At 40.7% G+C, this 22,795-nt stretch overlaps 1 protein-coding gene and 2 pseudogenes across 4 annotated transcripts in view; 1 reads left to right on the forward strand and 2 right to left on the reverse strand.

Moving 5' to 3' along the window:
• LOC306640671 (coiled-coil domain-containing protein 43-like) overlaps positions 1-22,795 on the forward strand; it is a 436,234-nt pseudogene that overhangs the window by 389,887 nt on the left and 23,552 nt on the right. The window lies entirely within an intron of this gene.
• LOC306638567 (actin-related protein 3B-like) overlaps positions 1-22,795 on the reverse strand; it is a 317,597-nt pseudogene that overhangs the window by 238,738 nt on the left and 56,064 nt on the right. The window lies entirely within an intron of this gene.
• GAB2 (GRB2 associated binding protein 2) overlaps positions 1-22,795 on the reverse strand; it is a 207,084-nt gene that overhangs the window by 103,462 nt on the left and 80,827 nt on the right. The window lies entirely within an intron of this gene.

Consider the following 22,795-nt stretch of genomic DNA (forward strand, 5'->3'; position numbering starts at 1 on the left):
TTGTTACAGCACAGATTTCTGGGACTTGTATCCAGGGTTTCTAATTTGGAAGATCTGGTACAGGGGTCTGAGAATTTCCATTTTGAAACAAGTTTGTAGAAGGTGCTGCTGCCACTGGTTCTGGAAGCACACTTTGAGAACCACTGTCTTAAGTGGACTTCACATCTACATGACTCGAAGGAACAGGATCAGAGCTAGGTTTTAAAAAATAACCGAACTACACAAAACACCATATGCGAATCTTACAAACGTAAGATTGAGAGAGAGAAACTAAATTGAAAATGTGTTTTCATTTAAGTAAAGTTCAAAAGGAGACAAAACTAAAAATATTACCGAAGGATACACATACTTACAATAAAACTATATACAAAGCAAGGAAGCAATAAGTGAAGAGTCACGCTACTTGGACAGGGGGACAGAGGTGGGGTAAGAACATGATTGGGAAGGGACATACAGAGATTTCTAGGATGTTGGCAATTTTTTGACCTGGATAATAGACACATGAATGTTTCCTTTACAGAATTTTATTTTATACATTTTTTGTACCTACATTGTATTTTACAATAAAAAGTTGAGGACAGGGCTGGGGAGATAGCTCAGTTGGTAGACTGCTTGCCTCACAAGCACAAGGCCCTGGGTTCAATCCCCAGCGCCGCAAAAAAAAAAAAAAAAAAAAAAAGTTGAGGACATAATTGAAGCATTCTGGAAAGAGTATGAGAGTGGAGAAAGTCTAAGACAAGCAGAGAAATTAAGAGTTCGTCACAATAGTACAGGTCACAATAGTACAGGCCAGGGAAGAGAGCCCGAATGAGATCATTGGGAGTAGGGTCAGCAGGGAAGAAAGGAATGTGAGAATTACTCAGGAGTGAGGTCTTAGTGAGCCATTGGAAATGGAAAGCTTGTGATCCCAGTGGCTCGGAGGCTCGGGAGGATCTTGAGTCCCAAGCCAGCCTCAGCAACTTAATGAGGCCCTAAGCAACTCAGCGAGATCTTGTCTTTAAATAAAATATTAAAAAGGACTGGGGATGTGGCTCAGCGGTTAAGCACCCTGGGTTCAATCTCCAGTACCAGAAAAAAAGAGGGAAGGAGGGAGGGAGGAAGGAAAAGAAAAGGAAACTGGAAGGAAGGAAGGAAGGAAGGAAGGAAGGAAGGAAGGAAGGAAGGAAGGAAGGAAGGAAGGAAGGAAGGAAGGAAGGAAGAAAAGAAAAGGAAACTGAAAGAAAGAAAAGAACCTGCAGTGACTGCAAGATTTTCTAAGTTTCAAGCCTAGGAAACTCCATGATAAGTGGGGAAGTAGCAGACTACTACAAGCAGCAGACTCAGGTGACTTTTTAAAAAAAAAGTAAGATCTGCTTTTCAAGGCTAGCTTCTCGGAGCAGACCGCCCAGTGAGAGCCTTTCTACACAGAGCCAGTCACAAGTCCCCAAGCCAGCAGTGACCTCCGGCCCGCAAGCAGCCTCTGGGACCAGGGCAAGGCACACAGAGACCTCTCCAGGCGGACCTGCCCCCCGGCCGCAGGTTTTTTCCAGGGGGCGATCCAAGATGGCAGACTGGAGGGTGACTGCATCTCCAGTCGCTCCAGAACCCAGGATTCAAGAAGGGGAGGCATTGAGAGACTCGGACTAAAATAGAGCCTCGGGGTGAGTCTCCTCTACCCAGTGAAGTGCTGCCCGGGTGGCAGGCCCAGATTCCGGTGGCTTATTAGAGTAGGGCAGGGCAGCTAGAGTCTTCCCCAGGCAGCCCTGCGCACCGGCAGTGGGCTCCTCCCACATGGCCAGATTCTCCAGCATCTCGGAGCAGGACCCCCAGTGAGAGCCCTTCTGCACAGAACCAGGCTTCAAGTCCCTGAACCAGGGCGGCGAGTTCCTGCCCGCAAGTTGCTTCAAGGACCAGGACAGGGCAGCCAGGGACTTCCCCAAGCAGCCCGCAGCCCGGCCCCCTCCGACGGGAAGCGCCTTTCCAGGCTAGCTTCTCGGAGCAGACAGCCCAGTGAGAGCCTTTCCGCACAGAGCCAGCTCCAAGTCCTGGAACCAGTAGCCGGCTAGGGGCAGCTTTCTGTGGAAGCACTGCATTATCAAGTTACTCCAAGACTTCAGGCTACTGAAGGCAGGAAGGTGATACACTGGAAATCTACAGGGACACTATAAGCCAATAGAAGAATTCTGCAATATCACAAAGTCCCACTGACATTTGACCAATATGAAAAAACAAGGGAAGAAAATGTCCCAAACAAACCTAGATACTATATCAATAAAACCCAATGACAGCACAGCAGAAGAAATGTAAGAAAGGGAGTTCAGAATGTACATAATTAAAACAATCAGGGAAGCAAAGGAGGAGATGAAAGAGCAAATGCAGGCATTGAAGGAGGAGATGAAAGAGCAAATGCAGGCATTAAATGATCGCACCAATCAATAGTTAAAGGAGCAAATACGGGAAGCAAGAGATCATTTCAATAAAGAATTAGAGATACTGAAAAAAAAAAAAAATCCTTGAAATGAAGGAAACAATAAACCAAGTTAAAAACTCCATAGAAAGCATAACCAATAGGATAGAACACCTGGAAGACAGAACCTCAGACATTGAAGACAAAATATTTAATCTTGAAAACAAAGTTGACCAAACAGAAAAGATGGTAAGAAATCATGAACAGAATCTACAAGAATTATGGGATATCATGAAAAGGCCAAATTTAAGAATTATTGGGATTGAGGAAGGCTTAGAGAAACAAACCAAAGGAATGAATAATCTATTCAATGAAATAATATCAGAAAATTTCCCAAATCTGAAGAATGAAATGGAAAACCAAGTACAAGAGGCTTATAGGACTCCAAATATACAAAATTACAACAGACCCACAGCAAGGCACATTATTATGAAAATACCTAACATACAAAATGAAGACAGAATTTTAAAGGCCACAAGAGAAAAGAATCAAATTACATTCGGGGGGAAACCAATAAGAATATCAGCAGATTTTTCAATCCAGACCCTAAAAGCTAGAAGGGCCTGGAACAACATTTACCAAGCCCTGAAAGAAAATGGATGTCAACCAAAAATCTTATACCCAGCAAAACTTATTTTCAGATTTGACGATGAAATAAGATCCTTCCATGATAAACAAAAGCTAAAGGAATTTACAAAAAGAAAGCCAGCATTACAGAACATTCTCAGCAAAATATTCCATGAGGAAGAGATGAAAAAACAACAATGCAAATCAGCAATGGAAGGAAGTAGCCTAAAGGAATAGCCAAATAAAGGAGAAACCAAATCATGTCAAAAAACAAAAATGAGTCAAATGACTGGGAATACAAATCATATCACAATAATAACCCTGAATGTTAATGGCCTGAACTCATCAATCAAAAGACATAGACTGACAGATTGGATTAAAAAGAAAAATCCAACAATATGCTGCCTGCAAGAGACTCATCTCATAGAAAGAGATACCCATAGACTAAAGGTGAAAGGATGGGAAAAAACATACCATGCACACGGACACAGCAAAAAAGGTGGAGTATCCATCCTCATTTCAGATAACATGGACTTCAAGCCAAAACTAGTCAGAAGGGACATTACATACTGCTTAAGGGAAGCATAAATCAGCAAGACATAACAATCATAAATATCTATGCCCTGAACATTGGCTCATCCATGTACGTCAAACAAATCCTTCTCAATTCCAGAAATCAAATAGACCACAACACAATAATACTAGGCGATTTTAATATACCTCTCTCATCACTGGATAGATCGTCCAAACAAAAATTGAATAAAGAAACCATAGATTTCAATAACACAATCAACAATTTAGACTTAACCGACTTATATAGAATGTACCATCCAACAAAGAACAAATACACTTTCTTCTCAGCAGCACATGGATCCTTCTCTATGATAGACCATGTCTTATACCACAAAGCTACTGTTAGCAAATACAAGAAGATAGAGATACTACCTGTACTCTATCATATCATAATAGATTGAAATTAGAAATAAATGACAGAATAAAAAACAGAAACTTCTCCAATACCTGCAGATTAAATAATACGCTATTATATGATGAATGGATAACAGAAGACATCAGGAGGGAAATTAAAAAATTCTTAGAAGTAAACGAGAACAAAGACACATCATATCAAAATCTCTGGGACACTATGAAAGCAGTACTTAGAGGAAGACTTATTTCATGGAGCGCATTCAACAAAAGAAGTAGAAATCAACAAGTAAATGACTTAACACTACAGCTCAAAGCCCTAGAAAAAGCAGAGCAGACCAACACCAAAAGTAGTAGAAGATAGGAAATAGTTAAAATCAGAGCCGAAGTCAACAAAATTGAAACAAAAGAAACAAAAAAATTAACAAAATAAATAGTTGGTTCTTTGAAAAAATAAACAAAATTGATAAACCCTTAGCCACACTAACAAAGAGAAAGAGGGAGAAAACACAAATTACTAAAATTCGGAATGAACAAGGAAATATCACTGCAGACATGAGTGAAATACAAAACATAATTAGAAGCTATTTTTAAAATCTATACTCCAACAAAACAGAAAACCTCGAAGACATCAGCAAGTTTCTAGAGACATATGAATTACCTAAACTGAACGAGGAGGACATACACAACTTAAATAAATCAATTTCAAGCAACGAAATAAAGAGGTTATCAAAAGCCTACCAACAAAGAAAGGTCCGGGACCAGATGGCTTCTCAGCCAAGTTCTACAAAACCTTTAAAGAAGAGCTCATTCCAATACTTCTCAAAGTATTCCATGAAATAGAAGAGGAGGGAACCCTCCCAAACTCATTCTATGAAGCCAATATCACCCTGATACCTACACCAGACAGAGACACATCAAGGAAAGAAAATTTCAGACCAATATCCTTAATGAACATCGATGCAAGAATTCTCAACAAAATTTTAGCAAATCGCATACAAAAATATATTAAAAAGATAGTGCACCACAATCAAGTGGGTTTTATCCCAGGGATGCAAGGTTGGTTCAACATCCGGAAATCAATAAATGTCATTCACCATATCAACAGACTAAAAGTTAAGAATCACATGATTATTTCGATTGATGCAGAAAAAGCATTCGATACAATACCCCATCCCTTCATGCTCAAAACACTAGAGAAAATTGGGGTAGTGGGAACATTCCTTAACATTGTAAAGGCCATCTATGCTAAGCCCATGACCAATGTCATTCTAAATGGTGAAAAACTGAAAGCATTCCCCCTAAAAACTGGAACAAGGCAGGGATGCCCTCTTTTACCACTTCTATTCAACATCGTTCTTGAGACTCTAGCCAGAGCAATTAGACAAACCAAAGAAATTAAAGGGATACGAATTGGAAAAGAGGAACTCAAACTATCCCTGTTCGCTGATGACATGATTATATATTTAGAGGAACCTGGAAATTCCACCAGGAAACTCTTAGAACTCATAAGTGAATTCAGTAAAGTAGCAGGTTACAAGATCAATGCTCATAAATTCAATGCCTTTTTATACACAAGTGATGAATTTTCAGAAAAAGAAATTAGGAAAACTACCCCATTCACAATAGCATTGAAAAAAATAAAATACTTGGGAATCAATCTCACAAAAGAGGTGAAAGACCTCTACAATGAGAACTACAGAACACTAAAGAAAGAAATTAAAGAAAACCTTAGAAGATGGAAAGATCTTCCATGTTCTTGGATAGGCAGAATTAATATTGTCAAAATGGCCATACTACCAAAAGTGCTATACAGATTCAATGCAATTCCAATTAAAATCCCAATGGTGTACCTTAGAGAAATAGAGCAAGCAATTATGAAATTCATCTGGAAGAATAAGAAACCCAGAATAGCGAAAGCAATCCTCAGTAGGAAGAGCGAAGCAGGGGGTATCGCAATACCAGATCTTCAACTCTACTACAAAGCAATAGTAACAAAAACGGCATGGTATTGGTACCAAAGTAGACAGGTAGATCAATGGTACAGAATAGAGGACAGGGACACAAACCCACATAAATACAATTTTCTCAAACTAGACAAAGGGGTCAAAAATATGCAATGGAGAAAAGATAGCCTCTTCAACAAATGGTGCTGGGAAAACTGGAAATCCATATGCAACAGAATGAAACTAAACCCCTATCTCTCACTCTGCACAAAACTCAACTCAAAATGGATCAAGGACCTCGGAATCAGACCAGAGACCCTGCATCTTATAGAAGAAAAAGTAGGTCTAAATCTTCAACATGTCGGCTTAGTATCAGACTTCCTTAACAGGACTCCCATAGCACAAGAAATAAAAGCTAGAATCAACAACTGGGATAGATTCAAACTAAAAAGCTTTCTCTCAGCAAAGGAAACTATTGGTAATGTGAAGAGAGAGCCTACAGAGTGGGAGAATATCTTTGCCACTCATACTTCAGATAGAGCGCTAATTTCCAGAATCTATAAAGAACTCAAAAAACTCTACACCAAGGATACAAATAATCCAATCAACAAATGGGCTAAGGAAATGAACAGACACTTCACAGAAGAAGATGTACAAGCAATCAGCAGATATATGAAAAAATGTTCAACATCTCTAGTAATAAGAGAAATGCAAATCAAAACTACACTAAGATTCCATCTCACCCCAATTAGAATGGCAATTATCAAGAACACAAGCAACAATACGTGTTGCAGAGGATGTGGGGAAAAAGGTACACTCATACATTGCTGGTGGGGTTGCAAATTAGTGCAGCCACTCTGGAAAGCAGTATGGAGATTCCTCAGAAAGCTTGGAATGGAACCACCATTTGACCCAGCTATCCCACTCCTTGGCCTATACCCAAAGGACTTAAAATCAGCATACTACAGAGATACAGCCACATCAATGTTCATAGCAGCTCAATTCACCATAGCCAGATTGTGGAACCAACCTAGATGCCCTTCAGTTGATGAATGGATAAAGAAAGTGTGGCATAGATATACAATGGAATATTACTCATCCATAAAGAATGATAAAATTATGGCATTTGCAGGCAAATGGATGAAATTGAAGAATATCATGCTAAGTGAGATAAGCCAATCTCAAAAAACTAAAGGACGAATGATCTTGCTGATAAGCAGATGAGGACATATAAGGGGGGGTAGGAAGGGTTAGCGGTAGGGTTAGGGTTAGGGTTAGGGATAAGGAGGGTGGGTAAGAATGGAGGAAGGAAGGACTGTATAGAGGGAAAAGAGGGGTGGGGGGGAGGGAAAAAATAACAGCATGAATCAAACAATATTGCCCTATGTAAACTTATGATTTTTAATTAAAATAAAAATAAAAAAGATCTGATTCACATCCCATGAATTCTACCCTTAAGGGTCTACACAATTCAGTGGCTTTTAGTGTACTTGCAAGGTTATGCAATCATCACCACTATCCATTTCCAGAATATTTTCATCATCCACGAGAAACCCATACTCATTAACAGTCACTCACCACTCCCCGCCCCCTGCCCTTCAGTCCTCATGTAATTTTAAGAGATTAAACCCTTGTCTGACAGAGCAGCCTGTCTTGATAGAGAAACAATGACTTTCCACTGGTCTCAGCAGCCCAATCCTCAAGGAGATCCTATTTCGGAGCTGGTTTTTGCCTCTCTGCCTCACAAAGGCAGAAGGAATTCTAAGAAAGCTAAAAGACAGGGGAACATCCTTGTTCTTCATTCCAACTTGGAGTAGGACTCCCAATAACAGAGATGAAGGGTGTGGCAGATAGGTGTCCGGTTATTGTGGCTTTCAACCAGTGGTACCAATGCCCACGCTCCTGGGGGCTTGGGAATGTGTGTTGTGTGTGGTGGTGGGCAGGTGGGCTGTCATAATGATGGGGGAGCACTACAGGCACCAGAGGTCCGGGGACAGGTATACTAACCTCAGGTCATGCATGGCATAGTCTTGTATATCAAAGAGGTGCGTGCCCTTCTCCCCCAACACCAATGGAGCCCACCCCTCCTCAGAGAAACAATCAGGCAGAAAACCCCCATTATTTTGTGTGAAAGTACAAAAACCAAAATGGAGTTATGATCTGTAAATGGGAACCAGGCCCAGACCCAAGAATAAGTGGCTAAGAATAGCTGAGAGAACAGCAGATTTAAATTAGCTCACAGTGAAAGGGGAATATTAATAGAAATCTAGATATTAATAGGAGTGAATCTCAGCCATGGAGAGCCATGGCCTGTAGTGTTCTGACGTCACTGTCCTCAAGTCTGTGCTGTGTGTCAGCCCTGCAGCTTCAGGTGGGAAAGGGTAAAGGCTGAATTCAGTGCTACAGTCTGCATCCGGCAAAAAACATCAGAAAGAGACTCATGGGGCCATGTCCCACCATGCAGCTTAAGAAAAACTAAGACAACTCATTGGGGAATTTTCTATATAGGAAAAAAAAAAGGGGGCTGGGGTTGTGGCTCAGTGGTAGAGTGCTTGCCTAGCATGCATGAGGCACTGGGTTCGATTCTCAGCACCACATAAAAATAAATGAATAAAATAAAGATCTATCAACATCTAAAATAATATTTAAAAAAAAAAAAAAAGTTTGTATCCACAGCAAACCTTTTCTTCCTGAGTTTGAAGAAATTCTGCCACTGGTCACTCCTTTGATTCTTGCATTGAAGACTAAAATTGATGATTTATTTTCAAAATGCTTATTATGTGTGATGCTCTAGGAAGCACAAGCATGAGACAGCCCTTAGATGAAAAGGGTTTCCCTTCTAGTGGGGAAGTTTAAATTTTGAAACAATAAATAAAATAAACGTTGGCCTATATAACAACTGAGAGAAAAAGGTAAAAGCTAGAAAGTAAGTTTAGGGGTTGGCATGTTTCTTAAGAACTACATAAATTTGGGCTCTTTGCTATGCCTACATCTTGGTTTCTTCAGTTGTAGCATGAAGATGAAAATCCTGATAGGGCTGTTGTGAGAATAAAATGGGATAATAGAGGGATAAGGTTGTTTTTATTTCTTTCCCTATATAAGAAATATAACTTTCCTATAAAGCTTTATTTTAGAAGAGGGAGAATTTATATTTGATATGAGAACAGTTCAACAAAGTAGGCAGCATTTGAACTAGTATTCAAACATATGTTTAGGATAGTAAATGTGTTATGACAAAAGTAATGGTTTATTCAACAAATGTTCATTGAGCCGTGCGTGGCTTTGTGCCAGGCCCTGGGCAAGGCAGTGAGAGTTAGTACTGCTTATTATATTGCTTTTATATTGCCTCAATATATTTATTTGCTTATTTTTTTTCCATAAATAACTAAGATACAATTAGTTTACCAGAGTAGCCAGCTGCTTAGAAAGCCTGAGGCAACTGGGCTCAAGGAGCTAGGGCAGGCAGGAGGAAGCAGGCCCAAGAGGAGGTACTGACAAATAGGCCACATCCTGAGGAGGTCGGGTGGGGGTGGGGGGCTGAGTGGAAATGCAAGGAAGGAGAGAGAGACAGTTCTGCTGGTAATTTTGCCTAGTAAACAATGATGTCCAGTGCTGGATCTCCTGATAGAAAGTCAGCTTCAAGGCCCGATGCAGATGGTTAAGAATACCAACCTCCTCCCAAGTTTGGGCCTGGAAAAAATTTGGGGGGGGTCTATACAAAGCAGAATATTACTAAAGATGCTCTGAACTGAGGCCACACGTAATTAGGAGCACCCTGGTGTTTACTGAGAACTCTGAGGTAGGTTGGCCTGTAAAAAACAACAATGCAGGGGAAGGCAGAGGGAGATGTGGGGTTTCTCCAAGCTGTAAGGCTTCTACTAAAACAACAACTCACATCACTCTGCACGAGCAGTGCAGTAAGCACTTTACATACTTTGGCTCATTTCAGTCCTGTAACTATCCTGAGTAGTTACGATTATTATCCCATTTTAACTGTAGATAAAAAGTTATGAAGCAGCGATAGGGACTTTTAACTACTTTCTGGGGTTTTTTTGCTAACCAAGATCTGCCTCACACCTGCCCCCATCTTTAAGATGGATGAACACTGCAACTTTCCAGGTCTGAAGACCCAATTCCCAATGAAGGTGGAAGACACAGGAACTCAGACATTAAAAAATGATAACATTATACTCTGTTTCATATTAAATTTTAGAATTCCAAACCTTGGAGTGATGATCTATCAAAAACCCTGAGTTCAGTCCCCAGCCTGCTATTTACTGTATAATTTACTGGATGACACCTGCCCTTCTACTCCTTGCAAGTTTCTTGATCTAAGATTCATGAAGAAACTATCACCTGTGCTGTTTTCCTTTTTACTTAAAAGGCTATCATGAGAACAGACGCGTACAAACCTTAGCTTTGGGATCACTCTTATTTTTCTGCACTTTTTTTGGTTTGTTTTTTTAGTTTTCCAAATGGTTTGGATGGATGCAGAAGTCAGATAAACAGAGGTTCCTGGACAGGCACAGTGGCACATGCCTGTAATCCCAGTAGCCGGGAAGGTTGAGGTAGGAGGATTGCAAGTTCAAAGCCAGCCTCAGCAACTTAGCAAGGCCCTAAGCAACTCGGACAGACCATGTCTCTAAATAAAACATTTTTAAAAGGTCTGGGGATGTGGCTCAGTGGTTAAGTGCCCCTGGGTTCAATCCCTAATACTAAAGGGTAGGAGGATGATAAAAACCAAAAGTGTTTCTTACCACAATAAAGTAAATAATAGTTAGACTGAATTAGCAGCCTGGACTGTTGGGAATATTCATAGCTGCTCCTGCTTTACATGTGAGTCCTGTGTGAGCAAGCACCTGTGATGCCTGGTGTTCAGTGAACGGTTCCTCTGCTTCCTTTCCTAGTATGGTGCTTTTGTGGGTGATTACATGAGACTCGGTACTCCTAAATCTAGAGCCTAAGGAATAATCTAGCTAGAAACAGAACACAGAATTCTCTGGTATTCCCCTATCCGAGGATCACTGGGGATCATGAGCAAGACCCGCAGCCTCCCAGTGATTCAGTTTTCCCACCCCCTAAACAGGCTGATTCACTTGTTCAGGGTACCACATGGAGTCCTGCCAAATGCAAATGTGGAACTTGTGCCAAGCTTTTCTGGGAGCCGGGCTCATTACTGCCACAGTCACTACAACAAATAACAACAAAAGCCTCTAGGTACAAATTATCACACATAATAAACTTAATTTAAGAAACGCTGAAGAGATTTTTAGTTGAATTTTAATTTACACAGCACCATTCATCACACAAGTGTCCTGGGGCCACTACTAATCGAAAATAAGACATTAGTACCGATTAGTTTCTACATGCCTCAGTGATCCTACCAACTTAAATCCACCTACCACAAAAAAAAGGAAGGAAGGAAGGAAGGAAGGAAGGAAGGAAGGAAGGAAGGAAGGAAGGAAGGAAGGAAGGAAGGGGGGAAGGAAGGAAGGAAGGAAGGGGGGAAGGAAGGAAGGGGGGAGGGAAGGAAGGAAGGAAGGAAGGGGGGAAGGAAGGAAGGGGGGAGGGAAGGAAGGAGGGAGAAAGAAGAGGAGGAGGAGGAGGAGAACACACAGGAAAGGTTGTAGAGATTGCTGAAAGTGTAAGTAAAAAGAACCCAGAGTCTGAAAAATAGGGTAGGGTTCTGAATTCTATTCCCAGCTAGACTATTCCTTAGCCTCTCAATTTAGGCATATCAAATCCCATGTGATTCACCCATAAAAGGGAAGTAAAGGAACCATTTGTTGAGCACCTGAATCGACCAGGCATCATGAGGTGCTTCACATAGGACTCGCCTGTGAAGCAGGAGCAGCTATGAGCATTCCTAGGAGTCCAAGGCAGGATAATACTTGCAGGACCCTTTTCCAAAGTAATGCCCAAGAAGCATGTTACAACAGTGACAAGGACACCAGATATATATATATATATCATTTGGGCACCTACAGGACGTGCCCGTGAGATGCTACATTCTTTACTCACATACATCGCCACCCAGAAAGTGGATGCTATCATCTTCATTTTAAAGATAAACAAATTGAGTTGTTAAAGTGTTTAAACACCATTCCAGGGTTGGGGATATAGCTAGGGCTGGGGATATAGCTCAGTGAGTAGAGTGCTTGAATCACAAGCACAAGGCCCTGGGTTCAAATCCCCAGCATCGCAGAAAGGGGAAAAAAAAAAAAAAAAAAAAAAAAAAAAAAAAAACCACCATTCCTGAAGCCAGAACCTAGGTTTCAGTCTCATCTTGATGTCCTGCCAATTACGTGGCCTCAAGCAAATCCTTCAACTTTGCTGAGCCGTAGCATCCTAATCCTAAAATGGAGATAAAACCAGTCCCCCCTGCCACTCACTGAATGTTACAAGGATTACATGGCATAGAATATTAAAATGTAAAGTGCATGTATAAGTATCTTGTCTTCTCCCAACTAGACTGAAATCACTGGTAGGCAGAGTGACTTTTTACAAATCCCTGAAGGTCTAGATCATGTGTGCTGAATGATTATGTGGATGAAACAAAAACCAGTCCTATCTTTGAGCCATTCATTGAGCACCCACCTCTGTGGCACACTCCTGGGTGGCAGAGGTGTTTGTGCCCCCTCCCCAAGAGGCCCTGGAGGAGTTAAGTAGCATGCTTCAGGCACAGTGGATGAAATGGCCACAGTGTGCAGAGGCAGGGTTGGACACCAAAGCAGTGGGAACCAGCACAGCTCCACTCTGGTGCCCAGTGGCGGGGAAAGATGATGGCAGATAAGGCTGGGACACCAGGTTGGAGATGGAGAAAGAGCTTTAATGGTTTTCCAAGGAGAAAAAGGAAGGAGCTATTTGGAGACAGTCAGAAAAAGAAGAGGAGTAAAAGGGAAGAAGAGAAAGGCTCCGAGGAGCACTCTAAACACACAGCAAGGGTCTGCTCAGGCCTACCTGCCTATCCAAATCTTATTCTGCTTTTCTCTCTCTTCATTACCCGTTTCTTCTAACCTTATATCAAATGGTCTTTTTTTCCTTCTTTATTCCTATAGCATACCAAAGTTAGCAACAGGCTTGCTTTTAGGATATCTTTAAGTTCTACTTTCTCATCCATAAGATAGTTAAAAACACATCTCAGGATTATCATACATATAAAATAACTTTTTTTGGATGGGTAACCAGGGTTGAACTCAGGGGCACTCGACCACATTCCCAGCCCTTTTTTGTATTTTATTAGAGACAGAACTCACTGAGTTGCTTAGTGCCTTGCTGTTGCTGAGGCTGGCTTTGAACCCGCTATCCTCCTACCTCAGCCTCCTGAGAAGCTGGGATCAAATGTGCATCACCAGTAACTTTTTTTTCATCAAATAGTGCTGGGAAGCTCAGGATGTAGCTCATTGATAGAGCACTTGCCCAGCATGTATGATGCCTTGGGTTCAATACCCAGTACCATTTAAAAAAAAAAAATTAGTTCTAGGAAAACTGGATAACCACATACAAAAAATGAAGATGGACCCTTACCTTATGTCATATACAAAAATAAACTCAAAGTGGACCAAAGACCTAGATATAAGACCTAAAACCATAAAACTCTAAGAAGAAAAGTTTCACTATAGTGAATTTGACAGAAGAAAATTTTCGTGACTTGGATTTGACAATAATTTCCTGGAAAATCTCTGTTGCCAAAGGCATAGATAACAAAAGTAAAAAGAGGTAAACTGGACTACATCAAACTCCTGTGAGTCAGAGAATATAGTCAACAGAATGAAAAGACAATCCACAGAATGGAAGAAAATATTTGCGAATCATAAATTCAGTAAGGGTTCATAAGCAGAATATATAAAGAACTACAACTCAGTAACAAGACAATCCCATAAAAAACATGGGCAAAGTACTTGAGTAGACATTTCTGTAAAGAAGATAGAGATGCACATGAGAAGATGCTAACATCACTAATCATTAGGAAAATGCAAATCAAAACCACAATGAGATACCATATCACACCCATTAAGATAGCTGCTATTTTAAAAGTTAGAAAATAGAAATAATGAAGATGTGAAAAAACTGGTACCCTTGTGCATTCTTAATGGGAATGTAAAATGGTGCAGCTACTGTGGAAAACAATATGGCAATTCTTCTAAACACTGAAAATACAGTAACATATGATCCATTCTGCTTCTGGCTGTAGACGCAAAAGAACTGAAAACAGGGACCTGAACAAGTATTTTTACCCCTATATTTACAGCAGCATTATTCACAATAGCCAAATGATGGAAGCACGCCAACTGTCCAGTGGAGAATGAATGGAGAAATTAAACTCATATGTACATGTGGTGGTATAATATTATTCAGTCTTAAAAAGGAAGGAAAGGAAATTCTGATGCATGCCACAACATGGATGAATCTCAAGGGGATTATGCTAAATGAAATAAGCAGTCTAAAAAGACACATACTGTATGATCTCACATATATGATGTACTTAGAGGAGCTAAAGTCACAGAAACAGAAAGCAGAACAGTGGTTGCCAGGAGTCTGGGGGTTGAAGGAATAGGAAGTTATTATCTCATGGGGTACAGTTGCAGTTTGGAAAAATGAGTTTCTGACACAGATGGTGGTGATACTTGTACACCATTGTGAATGTACCCCATGCCACTGAACTACACACTTAAAAATGGTTATGATGGTGAACTATGTTATGTGTACTTCGCCACAATCTAAAAATAAGGAATTTTTTTTTTAAAAAAGGTAACATATTTAAGCTTTCAGCCAAGAACTTGGCAGTGACTTTTAGTTCCTTCATTTCTATCTGATGCTACCTTTATATCAAGGTTCTTTTAAAGTTACCTGAGGAGATCAGTCCCAATCATATTCCCTAGCTTTGTCAATAAATTTGGCTGTGCATCCCAGGGTGAATTCCTTTCCTCACTGGCCTTTGGTTTTGTCAGTCATTAAAAAAAAAAAAAAAAAAGAAGAAGAAGAAGAAGAAGGAGAAGGAGAAGGAGAAGGAGAAGGAGAAGAAGAAGAAGAAGAAATAATTAAACTACCATTACATTCTCCTTTGACTCTAAAAATAAGAACATACCAAAAGTTAAAGAGCTTAAGACTAGGTTAGCAGAAAGGAAGGAAAGGAAACATTTTTGTAGGACTTATTATGTGCAAAATAATTATATGCAGGGCAGTCACAGATGCAAATATCCAAAGGAAAGGGGATAATTCCTGATTTGGGGGGAAACAATTGGAGAAATCACAATCTTGTGTGTAAGTGCTACTATAAGGTTGTAGGAACAGGAGGTAACTGATGCATGCCACTGTCTGGGGAAATCCACTCAGGAGGTGATGACTGAAGAGGCAAGCTCTTTGAGGAGGGATGTGAGGGATCAGGAGTTAATTAAGTAGAAAGGAAGCAGAAGAGCATCAGGGCAGAGGGACCAGAGACCCAGAACAGTTCGGAGAAGAGACAGAAGCCAGTCTGGAAAAGCAGTTTGGGATTTGACTGCTAAATGCTTTAAAAAAAAAAAGCTGGAAAAAGAGCTTGGGTTCTATTCTGAAGGCGGTGAGGAAGTACTCACAGTTTAAACTGGAGAATGGTTAAGATCCAACATGCATGGAAGAAATATCACTTTGGCAACAGTGTAGAGGAGGATAGATGAAGGGAAGCAGGAAGCTATTGCTGTAGCCCAGACAAAACAGGATAGGGGCCTCAACGAAGACAGTGGCAGTGGGGAAGGAGAAGAAAGAAAGCGCTTTCTGCCTCAAGCAGTTCACATAGATAAAGGCAGGAATGGTGTGTAAACTCAGAAGGCTGGCTTCTAACATACTGTGGGCCTTGAACCATATTCTTATTTCTAAATGGTTTCTGACCAATTTGGAATGTCCTAGGTCCAGGGCACTCACTCAAAGGGAGGAAACTAGCATAAGTTAATCTGTTTCAGTTGCTGTGCTGTCCCCCACCCCTTCTCACCAGGAACAATGGGAGGCAGCACTGGAAAAAGGAGCATCTGGCTGCAGTAAAGACCCATCCCTTCCCAGGCTGGAGCTGCTGGCTCATCCTTGGAATCACAACAATCAAGAATGGAGAATCGTTCTTTTCATCCCTCTCACAGCATTCTCCCAGTGACTGCACCCTCTAACAATGGTGTGGTCTGTGAGCTGCCTCCCTCTACCACTACACTCCCTACCACTGCACAAGGGCGATGCTGTACCCCAGGGGCTGCTGAGGCTGTGAGCCTCGAAACCTCTGACTGTCCAAGAGGGTCAGGATGCTTCTCCAGAAGGAGCTGCAGGAACAATGAGACTGAAAAAGACCAAGCTTTAACTAGTAAGAATGGGGAAGAGCCATTTTTTTCCTGCTATTAAACTAGCAAAAAGATTTTAATGACAGTGGTGGAAAGGGTGTGATAAAGCAGCCATCCTGTGTGTACCCTGTCAGTATGATGCATTTGGAAAACAATCTGGCAGTATTTTGAAAGTCTTAAAAATTCCCCTTTTTCCCAATAATTCTCATTTCAGGCAACTGATTCAAAGGAAAGAAAAAGATATATGCATGAAGGTACATATTGCAGCACTAGTAAGGATTAAAATGTGTAAGGTTTCTGTTCTTCAGGTTTTTCCACTCTTACATCTTTCCCTCTAACTTACTCTTAAGTTTTGTAATATTGATCTCTGTGGCCCCTGACAGAACCCATGTGCATCATCTAAAGAAGATGTATTATAAAAATAATTTACTATAGACTAACTGCACTTACCAAAGAGTTAGAGGCCTTTTATTCATTTTATAAAAACTTTTAAACAAAAACTACATTTAAAATAATGAACTTATTCACACATGCAGTGTTCTACTGAACAGGTACTATGATGGCGGTGGAGGGTACAGCGGTAAACAATACAGATGTGGTCTGTGGTCTCACAGCCTAGTATCTAGCAGAGATGTCAACAAGAAACAAGTAACTATGATAAAGCATGATCAATATGACGATCATGGGAAAACCAGTGTGCCAGAAGAATGAATGGCAAGATGGTCAAGGGATGGCTAGAGGAGTTGAAAGGGTTGGAAAAAGCCAGAGGGAAGAAATTAAGGAACTTGAACTTTGTACTAAGGACAAGAGAAAAGGCGAGTGCTATGCCTAGATTTGGTTCTGGAAAGCTCACTCTGGCTATTGTGTGAAAAGCTGGAGAAGAAGACCAACAGTCAACTATGCCAACTGGGAGACTACTGTAGTCCCAGTGAGAAATGACGGTGGCTTAGAGTACAGTGGGACAATGGGGAAAGAGAGGATAATGCAAACAGGTATTTAATGGCTAGAATCAACTTAGTGATTGTTGGAATGTGGTGGTAAGATGAACAAAGAATGATCAGCAGACTTACAGCTTGAGCCAACTGTGACATCTACTGGAGCAGGTTTGGAGCACAGGGAGATTTGGTTCAGGGCAGAGGATACTGGGTTTAACTGTGGACGCTCAGAATTGCAGGTCTTCAAAACATCCTGGTAGAGGTGAACTGCAGGCCACAGATTTGTTCCTCAAAGTTCACACGTGGGTGGGAGATACAGAGCATCACATAGGGATAGAGCTGAGGCAGCAGGAGTAGACAGGATCACCCCTGGACCAAGGACTCAGCAATCACAGCACAGTACTAAGTGTTGTAAGTGAGGAAAGAAGGGGAATAGTTTTCCCTGCCACTTCTTCCAGGATGCTCTCCCACATGCCTCCCTAGGCTAATCTGCTGGCTGAGTTATGTCCCCTACCTACAGACTGTAAGTGCCTTGCAGGCAGGAATGGTGTCTCTCAGATTTTTGCTCCCAGTCCACAGTCTTGCCTGGAGCACAGCATAGACATGTATTAAGTGTCGGGAGAACTGACTCCCGTGATGCAGAGACGCTGCATCGGCTATGCTGCAGTTCCTCTAAAACCTCACTTTATAAACACGTTACTGGAGGAGGGAGAAGACTGTATGTATGCTTCAATCAGAACCTAGTCTGGGAGCCAGGCATGGTGGTGCACACCTGTAATCCCAGCAGCTCCCGAGGTTGAGGAAGGAGAATCTCGAGTTCAATGCCAGCCTCAGCAATTTAGTGAGGCCCTAAACAACTCAGCAAGACTCTGTCTCTAAATAAAATACAAAAAAAGGAGGGGTGCTGGGGATGTGGCTCAGTGGTTGAGTACCCCTGAGTTCAATCCCCAGTATCAAAAAAAGAATTTAGTTTGGGACTTTTGAGAAGCACATCATTTGCATAAGGAAAAAAAATGTGTTAATAAAATATATGAATTTACATTGTGTACAACCACAAAACGAAAAGTTGTACCCCTTTTGTGTACAATGAATCAAAATGCAATCTGTAAAAATAAACAATAAAAAATTTTTAAAAATTAAAAATATGTGAAGCTATTTCTACCTGCTGTCAGCTCTTTGGTCACAAACATATACTGGTAGGTGTGATACTCTGAGTACCATACTCTGAGCTTAACTCCAGCAGCCTCCTCTGCTATTCGGTTAGAGAAACGCCTTGGGGCAAAAGCCCTGATGTGATTTGATCCTAAGAGTGGGGACTTATTGGCATTCATTTGCTCCTGGTGCTATGACAGAAGATAGTACAAGAGGCTTATACAGAGCTGGTCTCTACTTGCAAGTCTGTCTATAACCTATGGCAGCACAAACAACTAAGAAAAGATTGAATAGATAATACATAGGATAAAATATTCAGAACAGGTAAAGTTAAATATTTATATTTCACTCAAAAGATTAGAACATTAGAGTAGAGGTGAGAGGCACAGGAAAAGGGAATGTCAAGTGAGTATGATAGAAAAGAAAAGTAATGACTAGCCTTTCACGTGTGGGGAAGAGAAAAGACACAGCCTAACCTAACAGGAAAGGGGAACAGCCTGGAAATCAAACCACGGGCTAGACACTCTGCTAAGTCCTTTTATGCAGCCTCTTATTACACACTATAATCTTAAGAAACAAGAATCATTACTCCCACTTCCAAGATAGTATAACTGAGGCCCAGGGAAGTAAAACAATTTCACCAAAGTCTTAATGACTGCCAGGTATTTCCAAAGTCCAAAGATTGCAAGGTAAGAATTGTGACCCTACATAAAATTTCCTAGTGAGAATGGTTGTTTTCATTTTCACTATGGCTGTAGCCAGTTAATCCAAACTCCTCAGTTTCACAGTGATGGCTAGAATCCACCTTCGTTAGTCATGAAAGCTGACTGTTAATTTTTCAGGAATTTTGCAACCCAATTGATTTCACTTTGGTAGTCTGAAACCAGCCGTGGTAGGAAAGTTTACACCATGGAAATGAGCAAATGCCGAAAGTCAGTGTGGCTGCTGCTGCTTCCCCCCCTAAGAACCTGCTGTTAAATAATTACCAGCACACCGATGCTTGAGAACCATAGAGGTACAAGGGCATGGCTTCTATCTTTTTGTCAAGTTCCACCCAGTGGTTCTAACCACCTGGAAGACAGTGCTGAGAAGAATTCTGAGATGTTGTTCATGGTTATCCATTATAAATAATCTGCCAGAAGTGATGTCTATTACAGTTGGGAGGGAAAAGTGGTAGCAGTCATGCCATGTACCTACAATCCTCAACACAGTTCAATGCCCAAATTTTAGAGAGGAAGAGACAGAGACCCAGAGGGAGAAGAGCTGAGACTCTACAAGCCAAATGTAATATGATGCCTTGTCCAGTGATCTTCCCAAGACAGCACAGAAACCCTGGCGTTGGGGTGCTCCCTGACCTAGCTGGCAGCTCTTTGGACAGTGTCCAGCAGCACTGCAGTGACAAGGACCACTAGGCACATTTTTGCAGAGGGTATTCAAACACACACTAAGTGGTGAGCTAGAATGAACTTCTGGATCTTTTACCCCTGAGAAGTAATGCTGGTAGGTTTCTAAGAACTCTATCTATGCTCTTACGTGCCTTCTTCCTGACCACAGAAACAACTACCAACCTAAAGTGTGGGGTTTCTAAGAATCCTACATGACTTAGCAACACCCTGATACCTCGTTGTCAGTTGTCAAATCACAAGATACAGAGATTATACTTTAAGGATGATTTCACCAGAAAAACACGATTGAATAAGAAAAAAAATCCACAGCACTCTATGAACTTTCAATAAACTGTCCTCAAACTGGTTTTTTGTTGTGGTGGTGGTGGTGATGGTGGTTTTTTTTTTTTTTTTTTTAAACATTTTCATTTTATTAGGGTCTTTCTCTGTTCCCCAGGCTGACCTAGAACTCCTGGTTCAAACACTCCAACTGCCCCAGCCTCCCAAATTGTTGGGACTACCAGTACACAACACCATGCCTGGTTTAAATATTGTATTTTTGAAGAAGTAATATGGCTCAAAAATCAAGAGGTATAAAATGGCAAATATTAACAAGTCTCCTCTTATCCTAATCGAAGTCATGCCATTCTGCTTTATAGAGATAATCATTGTCTTCAGTTTCTGGTGCTTCATTTTAAAGACATTTTACACACACACACACACACAAATATTTCCCTTTCATAATACAAAGTACAGTACCATTTAATATCATAGTATGTTATATGCACCTTGCATATAACCATTTAAATTATATTTTTAAGTTTACTTCATATCTGCATCTAAAGAACTCCTTCACTATTTTTATAGAAGATGTCATTGTTACAAGAGTGTCTCATTTAAAATCATATTACAACTTGACAACAGAAGCAAACATTATTTGAAGAGAAAATCACTTAATCTCACACTGATAAAATCTTAGGGAGATTTGTTTTTGCGTTTGTTTATATTTTCTTATAAAATAAAATAACACTGTGGTCAAAGGTCAATAAGATAAAAGTAGTACACGCTACTGAATTGAATTTGTACTAATTTCTTTTCTGTAAATTAAAAAAAAAAAAAAAGAAAGAAGAAGTTAAATGAGGAGTGACTATTTGAAATTATGACCTTAAAAGTACTTTGAAGGATTTTCCTGTAGGAATAAAAAGTTGTTACTTTATTTCTGTCCTATGTTTTTCAAAACAGGATTCATGTTGTTTGCTATTACTTGCCATTGAAGGTGTCTGTGTTCGGCTAGGAACTTCTCAGGTCAAGGTAACACTGTTATTCATCTTTGTATTCTCAGAGACACAGTGTAGAAGAGGACCTCAGTTACTTTAGTTGAGTTGATGAACTGTTATATAGAGAATGTTTAGACCCCCCTGAGAATGCATTTTGCAATCACAAATATGTCTAAAGCACAACCAAGTGAGGTTTTACTCTAAGATATACTTTTGGGAAAAAAAGTCTTAAAACCTTATTGAGGATTTGTTGGAGGCAAGAAGACCTAGAAGTGGAAAAGCCAGAAAGTGTTGGTGTGGGATAAAGGTGAGGAAAAACTGGTAGAGCTAACCAAGCAAAGATCTCTTCTGTGCTCTTGAATCAGAGAGTGAACCTCTGCCTTGGCTGTGCTCAAGGTCATTCCTACTTAGTCCAAATGCACAGTGCCTAGTATTCAACAGAAGCCTACGCATGGAGCATCTGTGCTAGGTACGCAGTAGGAGCTCAATAAATCTCTATCTGAGCCAGTCTGTATCCCATGTTATTTTTTCACCACTCCTCTACAGCTCTCATTCCCCTAATGGGCAAGAAGTGATTTCAAGGGATCATGTTTTGATTATTGTTTGCATCTTGATATGAAATGGGTCTTCTGAGTCCTGAAAATTTAATTTGTGAACAGAATGAAGACCTGAGCACCTCAAGCTAGGAACAAATGAAGAAAGCAGAGACGGGATCAGGAGATGCTTCATACAAAGGTCACACAGTATCTGAGATGAGTCTTAAAGGATGGAAAATATTCCCAGAAGCAAATTCCAGAGACAAGATAGGAAGAAAGAAAGAAAAAAATATTTGGAACATAAAGGGGAAGACATTAAAATGCATGGAGGCAACAAAACGGATGAAGTGCTAGGGAAACTCCATACAATCGTTCCTGGAGCCCACAGGGAAGCACTTCATGGGAATGGAAAAGCAGGCTGAAGCACAGAGGCAGTGAGTCTTACCTGATGTTTGCCTTGAAAAGAAATAGACAGTCCATTACTTCTGAGTAGAAAGAATACAATATGAAGAAAAATATCAGGATTCAAGGGTAGGACAGAGCTAACTCTTAATAACTAGCGGTGTGGCTTTGGAGAAGTTAATTGATTTTTTTGGACTTTAGTTTTCTAAGATGGGCATAACATATAAACTGAAATGAAGAGATATGAATGTTGAAGAGCTTTATAAACTGGCAAGTACAGCATAAAAATGAATTGTTGTTATAACAGTGAATTATACTTTAGGAAAAGCATCTTAACTTTGTTGAGGATTCACTGGAGGTGAGAGGAAGGCCCAGACAGGAAAAGCCAGAAAGTGAGGGCAGGGTGATCTTTGCTTGTGCAGATGAGGACAGAGCCTGTCCCTTCACCTGCAGGCTTCAGCATTAGACCCAGGGCCTTACCCTGAGCAAAACTTCCAGAAATGATATACAACCCATCCGAGCTAGGCACTTGGGAGTCCAACTTAGGTGACAGAACAAGTTTTGGGTGGATGATCTCAATGGGGACAAGCATGGTTTCCCACTGCAGGGTATTTACTGGTAGCATCGCATCTGTGATCTTCCCAGATAGCAATGTTAGGCAGCCAGGCAAAAACACTAAGCCAAAAGGGGCCTTAAAAAGAACATTAAGGAAATTGATTTTTTAAAAAATGGAGTACACTGTATGTAGGATGCAATAACAGGTGCTAAGGTTTGAGTGTTGGATGTTCCCTCAAGGTTCGTGTACTGGAGGCCCAATCTGCAGGAAAGTGGTGTTGATAGTCTGAACTTTTAAGAGGTGGGGCCAAGTGAGAGGTCCTAGGTCAAGTGAGGGTGTTCCCTCAGAAGGGACTTAAGTACTTCCTG

The sequence above is a fragment of the Sciurus vulgaris genome, assembly GCF_902686455.1.
Source record: "Sciurus vulgaris genome assembly, chromosome: 11".
Lineage (NCBI taxonomy): Eukaryota > Metazoa > Chordata > Mammalia > Rodentia > Sciuridae > Sciurus > Sciurus vulgaris.